The sequence below is a fragment of the Mercenaria mercenaria genome, chromosome 15 (assembly GCF_021730395.1).
Source record: "Mercenaria mercenaria strain notata chromosome 15, MADL_Memer_1, whole genome shotgun sequence".
NCBI lineage: Eukaryota > Metazoa > Mollusca > Bivalvia > Venerida > Veneridae > Mercenaria > Mercenaria mercenaria.
This window is the reverse complement of record NC_069375.1, coordinates 25,695,109-25,710,232: the sequence shown is the minus strand read 5'-3', so window position 1 is coordinate 25,710,232 and position 15,124 is coordinate 25,695,109.

The following is a 15,124-nucleotide window of genomic DNA, read 5'->3' as shown; positions in this document are numbered from 1 at the left end:
ACTATAAGATAGCTAGCACAATTCTTGGATTTGCCGATTTTATTCTGAATCGAAGCTTATGTAAATATGAAAAATGAAATATTTATGAGAGAGATAGAGGATAGAAATTGTCCAGCTTCTCGGGAAGTCAGTCGTATAGGTAAAACATTTTAATCCCATTTTAAGTTAGTGCATTACTCTTTGAATCTTCAAGTCTGTTTTATGTATTTTTTAACCTGTGGGAATATAAATGTATTCTCTTCATCCGTATATCTATCGCTACCAAAGGACAAAACTTCTAAATTAAGCGGATAAAAAACTATCGCAAAATAATTTAATTCTCTGAGTTTGAAAGTAATAATAAAAGCTGAAGAAGAAATGTTCTGCCTCATCATTTTGATGGTCACATTTGCAAATAGGATTGTTACTAAGGTGATTACAAAAAAGATCGCTATTTAGATTATAACAAAATAATTACGCATGCGTGCATGATGCACTGAATTTTGTCTGTCACCTATTATAAGACTTAGGAATCGTATGCGCTTTAATAAATTTTGTCGTTCAAATAGTTTTAAAAATATTTATTTAGTCCGAGTTTCTTATGTTTGGTTCAAGACTATTCCAAAGAGAGAGAAGTTGCTGATGGAATAAAATATTAATTGTATATCTGAGTACGGCGAGCTAATGTTTCATAGTCGTTATTAATACGTAGAGGATAGGGAGTAGACTCAGAAACTTCTTGCTTTATAAACGAGATTAGATATGCAGCATAAACAAGCTTAAATTTACCAGTGGTGTCTATGCCACTGACTTTTGCAGATTTTATAGTTTATTTATGCCTCATTCATTTACAAACATAAAAATTTGCATACAACATAAAACAATTGTAAATGACCGTTCTAACTAGAACTACAAGAGGCAATAGATCTATACCTTCTAAAACATTTTTAACAATTATTCTAGCACAAAACTGCTGTTCTTGTCACTTTTCGGGGGTGTTTTAACAGGAGAGAAAACGTGTGTTAACAGAGAGATTCTGGCGCTCGCGTGCTGTTATAACACCTTTTTCTATATGCGCGTTCTGTGGCAAAGCGTAAACGTCATTCGACCCCAAAACGGATAATTCAAAACAAAATGACGTCAACGTAAAAAGACAACTTAGACATTCCCGCGCATTTGGTGGAAAATTAATGACGTTGAGAGACATTTTATCCATTTATCAGCAGTTTCTACGCGTTTTATGCTAGAATAGCGTTAGCGAATGTTCATTTCGTGTTATAACATTTGCAGAATCCCTCGGGATTCTTCAGATGTTATAACTTGAAAAAACATGCGTTATCCCTACAGAATAAAAAATCATGTGTACTATATTCTGTATTATTTATAAATATAAAAAAAACATCTCTGATATGAAACTACATAAAATTGACAGTTACAGGGAAAATACATGATATTACAAAAAATTCAATATTTGGGCTAATCATGTCCGCTATTTATATATATGCTTACATGAACTAAAATCTTCTCAAAAACACATTTTAACCAGTTAAGAATTAAATTTGTTTTATATGCAACGCAGATGAATAAAAAATCTCTGTTCAAGATGAGACTATCTAACAGTTAAAAGTTGCAAATAAAATGAGTGAGTACCTGAATGTATGAATGTTGAATAACTGACCAAGTGAGTACATGAAAACATGTACGGATGTTGAGTGAGTACATGAATGCACGAATGTTGGGTAACTGACCAATTAAGTGAGTACACGGATGTAAGAATTTTGAGTAAGTGGCCGAGTGAGTACATGAATGTACGGATGTTGAGTAAGTGACCGAATGAGTACATGTTATGTTGGTTGGTTTTGGGTTTAACGCCGTTTTTTTTCAACAGTATTTCAGTCATGTAACGGCGGGCAGTTAACCTAACAAGTGTTCCTGGATTCTGTACCAGTACAAACCTGTTCTCCGCAAGTAACTGCCAACTTCCCCACATGAATCAGAGGTGGAGGACTAATGATTTCAGACACAATGTCGTTTATCAAATAGTCAAGGAGAACATACGCCCCGCCCGAGGATCGAACTCACGACCCCGCGATCCGTGGACCAACGCTCTTACCTACTGAGCTAAGCGGGCGGGCTGTACCGTTGTTAAGTAAGTGACTGAGTGAATACACAAATACATGTACAGATGTTGAGTAAGAGACCGCGTGAGTACATGATTGTACGTATGTTGTGTAAGTGACCGAGTGAGTACATAAATACATGTATATATTTTGAGTAATTGACCTAGTGAGTACATGAATACATGTACGGATGGTGAGTAAGTGACCGAGTGAGTACATGAATGTACGGATGTTGAGTAAGTGATCGAGTGAGTACATTAATACATGCACGAATGTTGAGTAAGAGAATGCGTGGGTACATGAATGTTCCGATGTTGAGTAAGCGGCCGAGTGAGTACATGAATACACGAATGTTGAGTAAGTGACCAAATGAGTACCTGACTATATGTATGTATGTTGAATAAATGACCAAGTGAGTGCATGAATATATGGGTGTTGAGTAAGTGGGTATAAAATATCCTATTATCTATTTAACTGTGTTTTACTCTACAGAGTATTATTTCTTTGCTTAAGTATGTTGAAGCAGATTTTTGCTACAATTCTTATCAAATTTGAGTGAGTAAATAAGTGTAAGCTTTTCTTCGTTACTTAGGCTTTCAACATTTTCAACAACACAAGTGATCTTTTGTAATAAAAAATTTGACTCAACTGTGTATAGTGGACAGTCCAAAATGAAAAGCATTTCTGACTCTACAACATTACAGCCAAAGGGGCACATACGTTGGTTCTCAGGCAACCCTTCATAGCGGCCGGTTTCCAGTCTTATGGGTGCAACGCCACTTCGAAATTTCGCCAATGCAGCTCTGTGTGCAAGTGGTAAATGCATTTTACAATACTGTTCTACAGAATAGTCATTCTTAAACATTTTATATGTTTGTAATTTATTCCGACCCGAGCCGTTTGCACCAGTCACCCGTGCAATATCAATTGACCATTATTCAATATGAGCATCTAACAATGCAGTAGATATAGTATCAATCAAATGTTTTCTTGAGAATGGTAATTGTACAAAATCATTTAACCCTAGGCATCTGAATTTATCCCTGACAATAAAAGACCGCCTCGTGGTAGAGCGTCCGCTTCGAGTGCGGGAGGTCGTGGGTTCGATCCCAGGCCGCGTCATACCAAAGACGTGAAAAATGGTACCAGTAGCTCCCTTGCTTATCGCTCAGCATTAAAAGGGAACTGGTCTCTTCTCTCATACCCTCGTAGCGATGGATTCCATCAGGAATGAGATGTGGAGAGTGATTAATATAAGTTGAAGAACTTCTTTCACAATCAACCTAAAGGAAATTTTGTATAAACTGTATAAACTAAAAGACCAATTCTTACATCTACAGTCACCTTTAGTACAAGCCCAGTTATTTTTTATTAATACATGTACAGTCAAACTTGTCATATGTGACTTTCCACGAGACCATCCATAAAAGGTCACATATGACAGGGAGTCTTTTAATTCAAGTTTACTAAATAGCAAGCTCAATTGTTTAATACAACTACGTGTATGCCATTTATGTTTGGATTCTGTTATCATTTATGTATGTTTTAGACATAAGATACTATGTTGTTATTAGACAAATAATTTATTTCAAATTTGAAATAAAATTTAAAATATTATGTTTAAAAAATAAACACAATAAAAATATGTTGTGTTTTATTATTTGATTATGTACAAGTAATGTATAAAAAAAATCATGATTAAAACTGTACGTGTATCATCATAGCTCAGACACCGATGCCAATGACTACATACTGATATCCATTGATCTACAAATATTGACTTCCAAGCCATTTCACCATAGACAGCCGCATTTGGCGTGTATTTTTACCAGTGCCAAGGTAGAATCTCATTGCTCGGTGATGGACTGCATTTATTCAGGAAAAGGATTTAGTCCCCCAAAACGAAGGAGCCATATGTTATGATAGGTACAACAAGTGAGTAATACAATTTTGTGTAAACATCATACGGCAAACCTCCATTGTATTTAACCGTGCAATGAGAAGCCCCAAGGCAAGCCCAGCACTTTAAGCTATAACATTTGCTGAAACATTATACTAGTAATGAAGATGCTCAGTCAAAATAATACCGAGATACAAATACTTATTTACATAATCAGTTCTTGACTCTCCACATGTAAATACATAGTCTGAACTCTGTACAGAGTTAGGTCTGAAGTGCACAATATTACTTTTATTGGCATTAACTGACAGGAAATATGTTTTACACCAGTCACTCAATACATTTAACATAAATTGCAGGTCAGGTTCGTTTCCTGCTATCAGGACAATATCGTCCGCATACAGAAGGATACACACCTTTTCATTATCAATGTCTAAACCCTATTGTTTACTTTTTAACAATAATGCAAGATCATTAATGTAGATATTGAAGAGACCAGTAGATAACGAACAGCTCTGACGTAATATTAACAGTAAACAAATCGGTAAAATAACCATTTTCACGCACACAAGATGAAATATTACTGTAGAGAGATTTTACTGCAGAATGCATTTTGGTCGACAAGCCTATATCTGCTAATTTTTTCCACAAACGGTCCCTGTTAATCGGGTCGAAAGCCTTTCTGAAATCGACGAAGGCGCAGAAAGTTGACAGATGGTTTTTTTTGCGTGTATCAATGATATTAGATCAGCTCGATACTAGTATATGATCAACAGTGCTACGCTTTTTCCGGAACCCATTCTGTTCATCTACAATAACATCTCTCTCATCAGCCCAAGTTACAATACGGTTATTCAAAATACTAGTGTACATCTTATACATGGTTGCTGCTAGCGATATCCCTCGATATGAAAGAGGATCTCTTTTATCCTTTTTATGATACTCTTGGTCCACAGAGATGGTACCTGACTTGTTTCAAAACATACATTGAACAAGCTATGCAATACAAACAAGGATTTATCATTTTAAGCACTTCGGACGGTATTTTGTCTACACCTGCTGCTGTACCTAGTGTAGCAGTCTCTATAGCTTTTACAACTTCTATAATAGGTCAATATTACTCTCAAGAGCATCGCATAATACATTTCTAAAGAATCAGTAAAAACAGTACTATTATCAGCCATCTCTACATTTAATCAATTACAAAAGTCAGTTTTCCACTAATTTAAAACAGCTTTCAATTCATAAGAAACAGTGCCATCCTCGAGCACAACTTGCATTGGGATAGAAGAATTACAGTTAGTTATAATACCAACTTTTCCAATACTTTTCCAAAAATGTTCTGTATTGTTACTACTTAGTTCAGATAACAATTCATTCTGTTTTTATACCAATAAAACGCTTGCTTTTCTGAACTTCCCTATCAAATTCATTTCTAATAGATACATACATGTGTATTTACGTTTTAAAACAGACTTCTGGGCTCTTACTTTACATTTCAGCCACTCTTTTTCAGCTAAATGCATTCTCTTAAAAATATCAGTTAAAATCGGACTCCACCAAGGTTTTGTACACCTGTTTCTCTTTTCATTAACAGTACCAGGGTGTACTGTTTTAAAAGACAATTTATCACATATTTCATGTTCCACAATTTTACGCCAACCATTATAGGCAGTATCTATGTCGGCCTGCACTCGCATACCCTGATCAAGCGCCTCAATAACACGATTAAATTCTGATAAAGTATGACTATCCAGCAAAAAAGCATGCGGAATATTTTTCAAATTAAATTTGTCAAAACTGGGTGCACACTCTTCCGCATTTGAAAAAATATCCATATTTTCCGAATGATGGCCGTCAAAAATACTGACTTTCCATGATAACATAGAATGATCTGGTAAATTTCTTGCAACACAATTCTGTAAACCAATATTCTGTAGAAACTCCACAGTATGTGTGACATTAAAGTCTGAAAAGTACTCTAGCTTTCATATATGACAAGACAATAGTCGACAAATGCACAGCCTTTGTGGATACAGATGTATAGTCATTACATATATAGTATACACATACTGCAGTCTATCAAAAATTGTATTAACAAGTCACCATACGAATTACTAGTAAAATCAACAATTTCACGCCGTATAATATTATCTACACCCAGAATAAAATCCTCATTATCACCACAGCGGCTGTTTAAATCACCGCAAACAAAAATCAGACCCCTATTTTTGATTTTCATAGATATCTTGCAATAGACCTTCATTAAAAGTATATGCGTCAGAGAAACGGGGGCAAGTAGCAGACACATGGGTATATGGACACATCCTCATATTTATGTGTTAGTTCTAACCAGAGTATGCCCTCATGTGAACTATTTAAAACATTTACATTACAATCACTTAAAAGACTGTTCTTTAGTAAAAAAACCAACACCCCCAGAACCATGTTTTGCATTTTAATGAGCTTTTTCTGTTGTTGCAATACCAAGTGTAATTTTCTATGTCAATAGTATCTGAGCCTAATAGATGACTTTCAGCTATTCCTATTATATCAAAATCCAAAAAATCTATACAATGTTTTCTAAGCATAAAATTATCTGAACTGTTATCTAAATTCCACCCTCTGACATTCCAAAAACCTGCTTGAACCTAATATTGACTTCTTCTGTTCCCGTTGGATCTCTGCCCTCTACCACGACCTCTGTAGCTGTTTCCATTGTTGTTACCATGGCCTCTGTTGTTACCACGACCACGTTTTCCTGAAAAAGAGCTAAGGCTGTCATTGTCAGAATGCCTATTGCGATTGTTATCATGATCTCTTGCAACATGGTTAGTTATGTTAGAAATCAACTTACTGATGCTCTAAAGGCTTAAACTCCTCATTTGTATTCATTTTTTTGACACAAAAATAATTTCCGAAAGTCTCACTTAATAAAAAAAATCCAAAACAAAAAATATTTCTGACCTACCTACCCTAATGTTTTTGAGCATGTTACCGGAAACAAAGGTTTTTAGGCCTAATGGGGACGTGCACCATTGCTCCCTGAATCATATCGTCTGGTGTTACGCCTAACATGGTTTCCCTGGAGCCGAACATTACATCCTTTCTCCCGTAATGCGCCAATGATGACGTTCAGATTTTTATTAGATGTTCTTTCCTCGTATGACTGATCCTTCATAATGTTCACGTCCTTATATTGAGTTTTTCATTTTGATTTTGTAGACAAAACAGATTTCCTGTCCTCAGCTGATTGTAAAGTAGCAATCATCGTTCCGTTCCGGGCTTGCTCTCACGGTCTGAATCTTTCCTTTCCGCACTGACAATGTTCACAGCCCTCAGACCAAGACCCTCCTGAATCATGGACTTTCTATTTAAATTTTCCCTTTTCATGGAGCCCGCGAACAACAACATTTAAATGCCTAGAGTTAAATGATTTACCCACTGTTTCAGTCGCTTGCTGGTCCACCTTCCCATGCAGTTTGTTAATGTCTAGACGAAAGATGGTGTCTGACTTTGTTTAAATACTTTTTGAATGAATTTATTTATTTACATCTCATCAGTGTACACCAATTACATATACATAATAAAACAGTGTAAAGCGCATAAAGACATTCAATTTTAAATTACATGGGAAGAACTGAAAAACATTGCTTTTATGTGTATAACTAAGAAATTTTCTAACATTTTTAAACTATAATATTACATAAAATACAGAGGACATTATTATATATACATGAATTTGTTCAGTCTTCTCAGAATAAAAAAATCAGGATTTGGCTGTATAAAATGTTATTTCTCCACTAGTAAAAATAAATATGAACTGATCATTTTCAGACATATTTATACAGTTCTCATTTATGTATGTAAATTTTGTGTACATATGATCTTGGATGTCACTATATAATTCACATTTCTTAAGGTATTAGGTCACTAATAGTAATGTTTACAAAATGGCCTTTGCTTGGTATATTCTGAAAGGTAACCGGTTTTGCACTATTTGCAAATTTTAAACAACTTTTAACGTCTGTTTTAAAAAAAATTTGAATAACTTTTGTTACCTCCCTCAAGCTCAAGTAGAGACAAATTTCAAAGTGATAGGCACATCCAAAATGTTTGCAGAAACTCATTTTACCATTAATTTCAATAGAAGAAACATCAAACTTTGGTAAACAATTATAAAATCACAATTTATATAATGTCAATTCATTATTTCTATGGTGCCTCAAGTAAATGAATTTAATGAGACAGAATTCATACTTCAACATTGAAAAATAAGGCCGAATGATGTGTTCTCACGTTTTGAATTTTGCTTACTCCATTTAAAAATTACTTTAGGGAAGACGTATAACCTACCTAAAATTCCTCCACAATGTATAAACAAGAGTTGAAAGCAAAATAGAAACTTTCACCGTACGTAACCAATATTTTTTAAAGATTTGTAACTCTAATCTTCTGTTTAAGTAGTAAATTCTCTTTGTAACACCAAGAAATTGCTTATAGGATCATCTTATTTCATTTTTGTACAAAAAATCAATGAAAGTTTGAAAAAGAAGTAAATACTTATAGTTAAAAAAGGGAAATACGAAAAAAAATTTGTCCAGTTAGGCTTGAACCTACGCCCACTAAGAATTTTTGCAGTAAAAATAGGTTTATGGTAGGAATTGAATACTCTTCAAAAAGGAGGTTCTCTATTAGTGATCTAATACCTTAAGAACATGTTTTTCCATTTCAATCTGGTCTTTACAAAGGGACATATTTTTTTCTTTACGGGCAATCTTTCATATTTTCCGTCCTCAATACGTAACGGTGCCAAACCACACCTAAAAGCCAAAGTGGATCATTGTAATCGGGATAGTATAGTTTTACAATAGTTTTCTGGATCATATTCTACTTTCAAATATTTATAGTTACGTAATTTATTGCCTCCTTGTTTACTTTTACTATTTCGTGTTCAAACTGAAGTAATAATATAAAACACATTCTTCTCAATATAAATTTAATGGTATAATTAGTAAAGGCCATTTATGAAAATAGGGGGTAAAATTCGCGAAGAATTGATTTTTGGTGAAAGCATTACACAAGATGTATGTAACAGCATACTAAAAGTATAGAAAAATGTCATGGTGCAAAATGCATTTTTTGGGGTACAAACTATAAAAATATAATTGAAACTGTGAATTTCTGGAATCGACCCATAATAATGTCAATATTCTTATTAAGAAAGCGAAATTTTGCGTGGTAGTAGAGAATCATAACATAAAACATTTAAGCTCATGACGAGTGTGGAAAAGGTCTACGTTGATTAGAATTTGATAGAAAATGACAAATGTATTGCAATGTTGCGTTAAATGTTGATAAAACACAAAAATATCACGTTTTCAATGTTTTGGGTGTACAGTATTTTTTCTCAAAACTGCATATTGGTAGCCTAAAAATTGCTAATTTCTAGTAGTAAGAGGTTAAATTGAACATATTAAACAGTTTAAATGTGTATTTTGTATGCAGATCAGTGTAGAAAATGACAAAACAGGGCAAAAGTAGGCTACAGTGATATGATAACTGATTTGAAATTATGTCGCGAGAGCTATTGTTGACAAAATTTGACGAGTTGTCATACTTTACTGAAATTGCCATAAAACCTTAGAAATTGTTGGTATCAAGTTAAAACCTTGTATTTTTTTTTTCATGCATTTAGGTTGTTTGTACATTTAAAATGAAACTGGCACAATCTTAGAGATTTTTTTACAAATATATAGGCGGATTCAAATAGTCCTCAGGTTGTTGTTTTTTTGTTTTGTTTTTTTTTCCTTGTTTTTTTTTTTTGTTTGCCCTGTAGAGCTATTTTCCTTATTTTCTTTGCAAGTTTGATGAAATCACATGACCTATCTATGTTTGACATGTAGGTAGCATTTTCATAATGAAATAACAACACTACAGAATTTGTCATGTATACTTAGATCATACACCACCACTACAATTTGGGGTCTCATTGTTTAGCTAATTTTTGCAGTGTATGTATTTTTCCTGCATCAAACATGACGCCGCTTTTCTTTTGATTTTTATTCAGGATTGACAATATTCTGCAAGAAAATGTTAGTTACAGACATTCAAAATAGGTGCTGATGTGTGCTGCAGTAGATTGAATTTAATACAGAATAAAGAACAACAGCTATTAAGCTATTAAGTGTGTTATAACCTTTAACAAAAACATTAATTGAATACATTTAAACTAAAATACGATTCACAATAACATAGAAATCTATATCATAACAACACTTCCACATAGCATATATATAATCGATAAAAATGCAGTAAGGAGTTTGTTTATTATAGTGTGACCCCTATTTTTTTTTTTTTTTTTTGGATTTAACGTCGCACCGACACATGATAGGTCATATGGCGACTTTCCAGCTTTAATGGTGGAGGAAGACCCCAGGTGCCCCTCCGTGCCCCTCCGTAGAACCACCAACCTTCCGTAAGCCAGCTGGATGGCTTCCTCACATGAAGAATTCAACGCCCCGAGTGAGGCTCGAACCCACATCGATGAGGGGCAAGTGATTTGAAGTCAGCGACCTTAACCCCTCGGCCACGGAGGCCCCTCACCCCTATTGAAAGGGCCAGCCAAGTTGGCTTATGAGACACCTACATACATTGAACAGCATTACTTCCCGATTCCTATTTTATAATGCCAGGCACCAGGCAGGTAGGCAATCGGTAACCATTATTTAATATATAATAAAATCTGTAAAAAGATCTTTTGGAAGCAAAGAATGCAACCAAGAAGAATAATAGCAGGCTCAGTTTGATTGAGTAATGAAATGTTATTCGATATCATGTATGTCAGGATGGCCCAGGAAAGTGCCTACGCCTTTAGTATCTTGAACAATGTAATGCCGGTCCAATCGCTAAGGTGACTATGTATCAGACTAGCTGACAAACTATGTAGAAAGTCGTTTGTTTAAACGTAGAGATGGTGAGACTTTATACCCCGTATAAAAAATATTTCTCTGGCTACCTCGCCTAATGTTTTGTGTACCAATAATTCAAAACTTATTTCAATTATAAGCTAGATAATTTCAGGGATCAAGCGAATAACTCAGTCTTCAGTAAATGATAATCAGGTGAATCGCTCAATGTTTCAAACGAGCAACCTTCGACTAATAAAACTCCTATAGGCTGGGGATACTATACTGTTTTTTTTTTTTTTTTGTTTTTTTTTGTTTAAGTTCCTGTCAGACGATGTCTTTGAATTGACAACATACGAGTCATTTCGCATAGATTTTCAGCCTATGTTCTCTTAGTAGAAGCTGCAACACAATATGATTGCCCTGACTCCTGGATGCTCAGCACTTATATGCTATAACGTACAGCATTAAACCACCATATAGGTAGGACCACAATGCCTTGGCTGTACTTCGCCAATAACGTTGAACCTCATCTGTAAGCTGGAACTCTCCAATTTTACATTCGTATGCGCATGGCGGGGTTTGATCTGTTGAATATTTTTTCTTTTAATCAATATATATTCTTTTATTCCACTTTCAGTAACTGACATAACAACTATTTAAATATATACACAGAAAACATCTTACAAATTACATGAGCAATGTCATTATAACATATTTAATACATTTACAATAAAATTATTAATTACATAATATACAAAGTATAATGCAAAATATTGATATCTGAATTTGTTCAGTACAATAGAATTCATTTACGCAGCATTTCCTTGTATTCCCCATTACATAACTTAGGATTTCATTAGATGGATCCAAGATTATTTTTATATGGCATTGATATATCTATGTCTATTCTCTATATCTATTTTTTTCATATCCTATTTGGTGCATTTTGAACTTTAATGAAATATACTTGAATTTTAACTGTTACTTGTATTTATTCAATAACAACTAGTGTCTCAGTGCATGTATTCATTTCATTCCAATGTTTTTTCTTCACACCGCTTATAAGTTATATGTACGACTACAAATCTGTCATAGTTTTACATGTTAATTATCAAACTTATGAAGCTTAGAAATTGTCATAGTTAGTTTTATATTTATTTTTAGATAATCTGTTTCAGCTCTGCAAAAGTTTAAGCATTTATTTTATTTTCAAAATTCCTCATGTTTATTCAGATATATGAGTATAGATATTTAAACTAAAATTTTCTGACTTACCACAAACAAGAATATATTCCTCTCATCCTTCACTTATAAATGAAAAAGGTCTGTAATGCATACAGATTTTCCTCTAAACATGTCCAAAATATCTGGTTGTCATTAACTTATCAGACTCATACTATGACCTTACAGATAATGTTACAAATTAACTGATCAACAATTACCTGCTCTTATCAAAGCTCTTCATTAACAGTTTACCTGCAAATATCCCGCGAACTAGTATCAAATCATTTGAGAACAGTTTCCGATTACGGCGTAAAAAAATGACACTTATTTTATTATTTATCGAACTTGCGATCGTATTTATTTCGGGATTGAATTATTATCAATAGATTCTACTTGTTTTCTGCCACTTATAAGGGATTTAAAACGATTAGAAAAATACGAGAGCAAACATTTGAAATCATCTCCCGGTTTTAAAGATAAAACCGTGATAGTCTCCTCTAGGTAAATATTATTCTCAGTATTCATATTGATTACCGGACCTCTAGTCTGACCTGTAGGGGTTGTTTACTCTAGAAGTCCGGTTACCAGAACCACTGGCACCAGACCAGAAAGACAATGCCTCTGTACATGTTATACCCTGCCCCTAGGTATTCTATAAGAACCATGGTCATGAAGGGAAAAACATACTAACCCGTTTCAATCGCGCATTTCATACCTAAAACACGCAGTTCGGTGAATGTGCACTATGGATATCAAACAAGTGGTAATTTATTGTACCCCCCGACAACAAAGTTGTAAGGGGGGTATACTGGTTTCAGGTTGTCTGTCCGTCCGTCTGTCCGTCTGTCCGTAGACACAATCTCGTGCGCTCCATCTCTCCTCATCCCCTTGACACAATTTAATGAAACTTCACACAAGTGATCAGTAACAACAGTAGTTGTGCATGGGGCATGTTAGTATCTTTCAGAAAAAAAAATTGCAGAGTTACGGGACTTTGTTTTTTGTTACTATACTATATACATAGACACAATCTTGTGCGCTCCATCTCTCCTCATCCCCTTGACACAATTTAATGAAACTTCACACAAGTGATCAGTAACAACAGTAGTTGTGCATGGGGCATGTTAGGTTCTTTCAGAAAATTTTTTTGCAGAGTTACGGGACTTTGCTTTTTGTTACTATACTATATACATAGACACAGTCTTGTGCGCACCATCTCTTCTTATCCCTTGCCCAACAATTTAATGAAACTTCACATAAGTGATCAGTAACAACAGTAGTTTGTGCATGGGGCATGTTAGGTTCTTTAAAACAACAAAAATTGCGGGAGTTATGGACTTTGTTTCTTGTTAACATCTATTTTACATACAGTCTGCATATGCAATCTTGTGCGCGCCCTAATCTTCCGAACCCTTGCACATAATTTAATGAAACTTCAACACAAGTGATCAGTACCAACCCCTAGTTGTGCATGGGCATGTTACGTTCTTTTAGATAAATATTCTGCATAGTTATGGGACTTTGTTTTTTGTTACTATACTGTATACATACAGTCTGTATACATACAGTCCACATAATTATGCAATCTTGTGTGTGTCAAATTGCAATGTACTGTGTCAGTGCATGAGGGGGGTACATTCATCACCTTTAGTGATAGCTCTAGTCTTCCATTGTGTACTGGTCACATTTCTTCAATACATCTTATCTTAGAAAAACAACGCGTAGTTTATAGTTATTTCAACGTTACTCAAAAAACTTGCTTGAACTTCCCTGGTGAAGTTCCGTTCTAGATTACAAAACCATTCTGATTGGCTAATGTGAAAATGTATCTCAATCGTCATTTTACTATACGTGTTCGCTAAAATGTGAAAATGCAGCATAAATGTGCAAAATGAATAAAATAAACAGAACAGATGCAGACCAATATACGATTTCAAATTAAAGATCATATACAAGATGAACCGGATGTTCATTAGGGAAGGTCAAGCAAGTTTTTTCTGTAACGTTGACGAACGCATAAAATATGTTGATAATCTCAGCAATATGGAATATCGAGACAATGTGACTGGTGCACGATGGAAGATAAATTATCGCTTGTTCAATATACTAGGTACCAACAATCCCCATAACTCTGGTTTGAATTTTTACAGAATTATGACCCTTTTTAACTTAGAATTTTTGGTTAAAGTTCTTTGATAAAGTCAAATATCTTTGCTACTATCAAAGTTATGGACTTGAGACTTAAAATACTTATTTACCATTAAAGTCTACACCAGGAGAAATAATCTCCATATCTCTGAGTTGAATATTGACAGAATTATACCCCTTTTTAACTTAGAATTTTTTATTAAAATTTTTGATAAAGTCAAATATCTCTGTTACTATTAAAGATTTTGACTTGAAACTCAAAATAGTTATTTACTATCAAAGTCTACACCAGGAGAAACAATCCCCATAACTCTGATTTAAATTTTGACAGAATTATGCTCCTTTTTGACTTAGAATGTTTGGTTAAAGTTTTTGAAAAAGTCAAATATCTCTGTTACTATCAAAGCCTTTCACTTGACACTTGGAACACTTATTTACCATCAAAGTCTACACCAGAAGTAACAATCCCCATAACTCTGATTTGAATTTTGACAGAATTATGCCCCTTTTTAACTTAGAATTTTTTTTTTAATTTTTGATAAAGTCAAATATCTCTGTTACTATTAAAGCTTTTGACTTCAAACTCAAAATAGTTATTTACTATCAAAGTCTACACCAGGAGACACAATTCCCATATCTTTGTTTGAATTTTGACAGAGTTATGTCCCTTTTTAACTTGGATTTTTTTTAACTGGCAAAGCTCTAACTCAGAGCTATGTTATAAAATGTTATGATCAACAAGATCAATAGCTTTTCGTAGATATAAAAATACAGTTCCGACATATTTACCAGAATCTATACCTGAAAGCCATGCTTCTATTAGTCTAGTTAGTACTGTATGA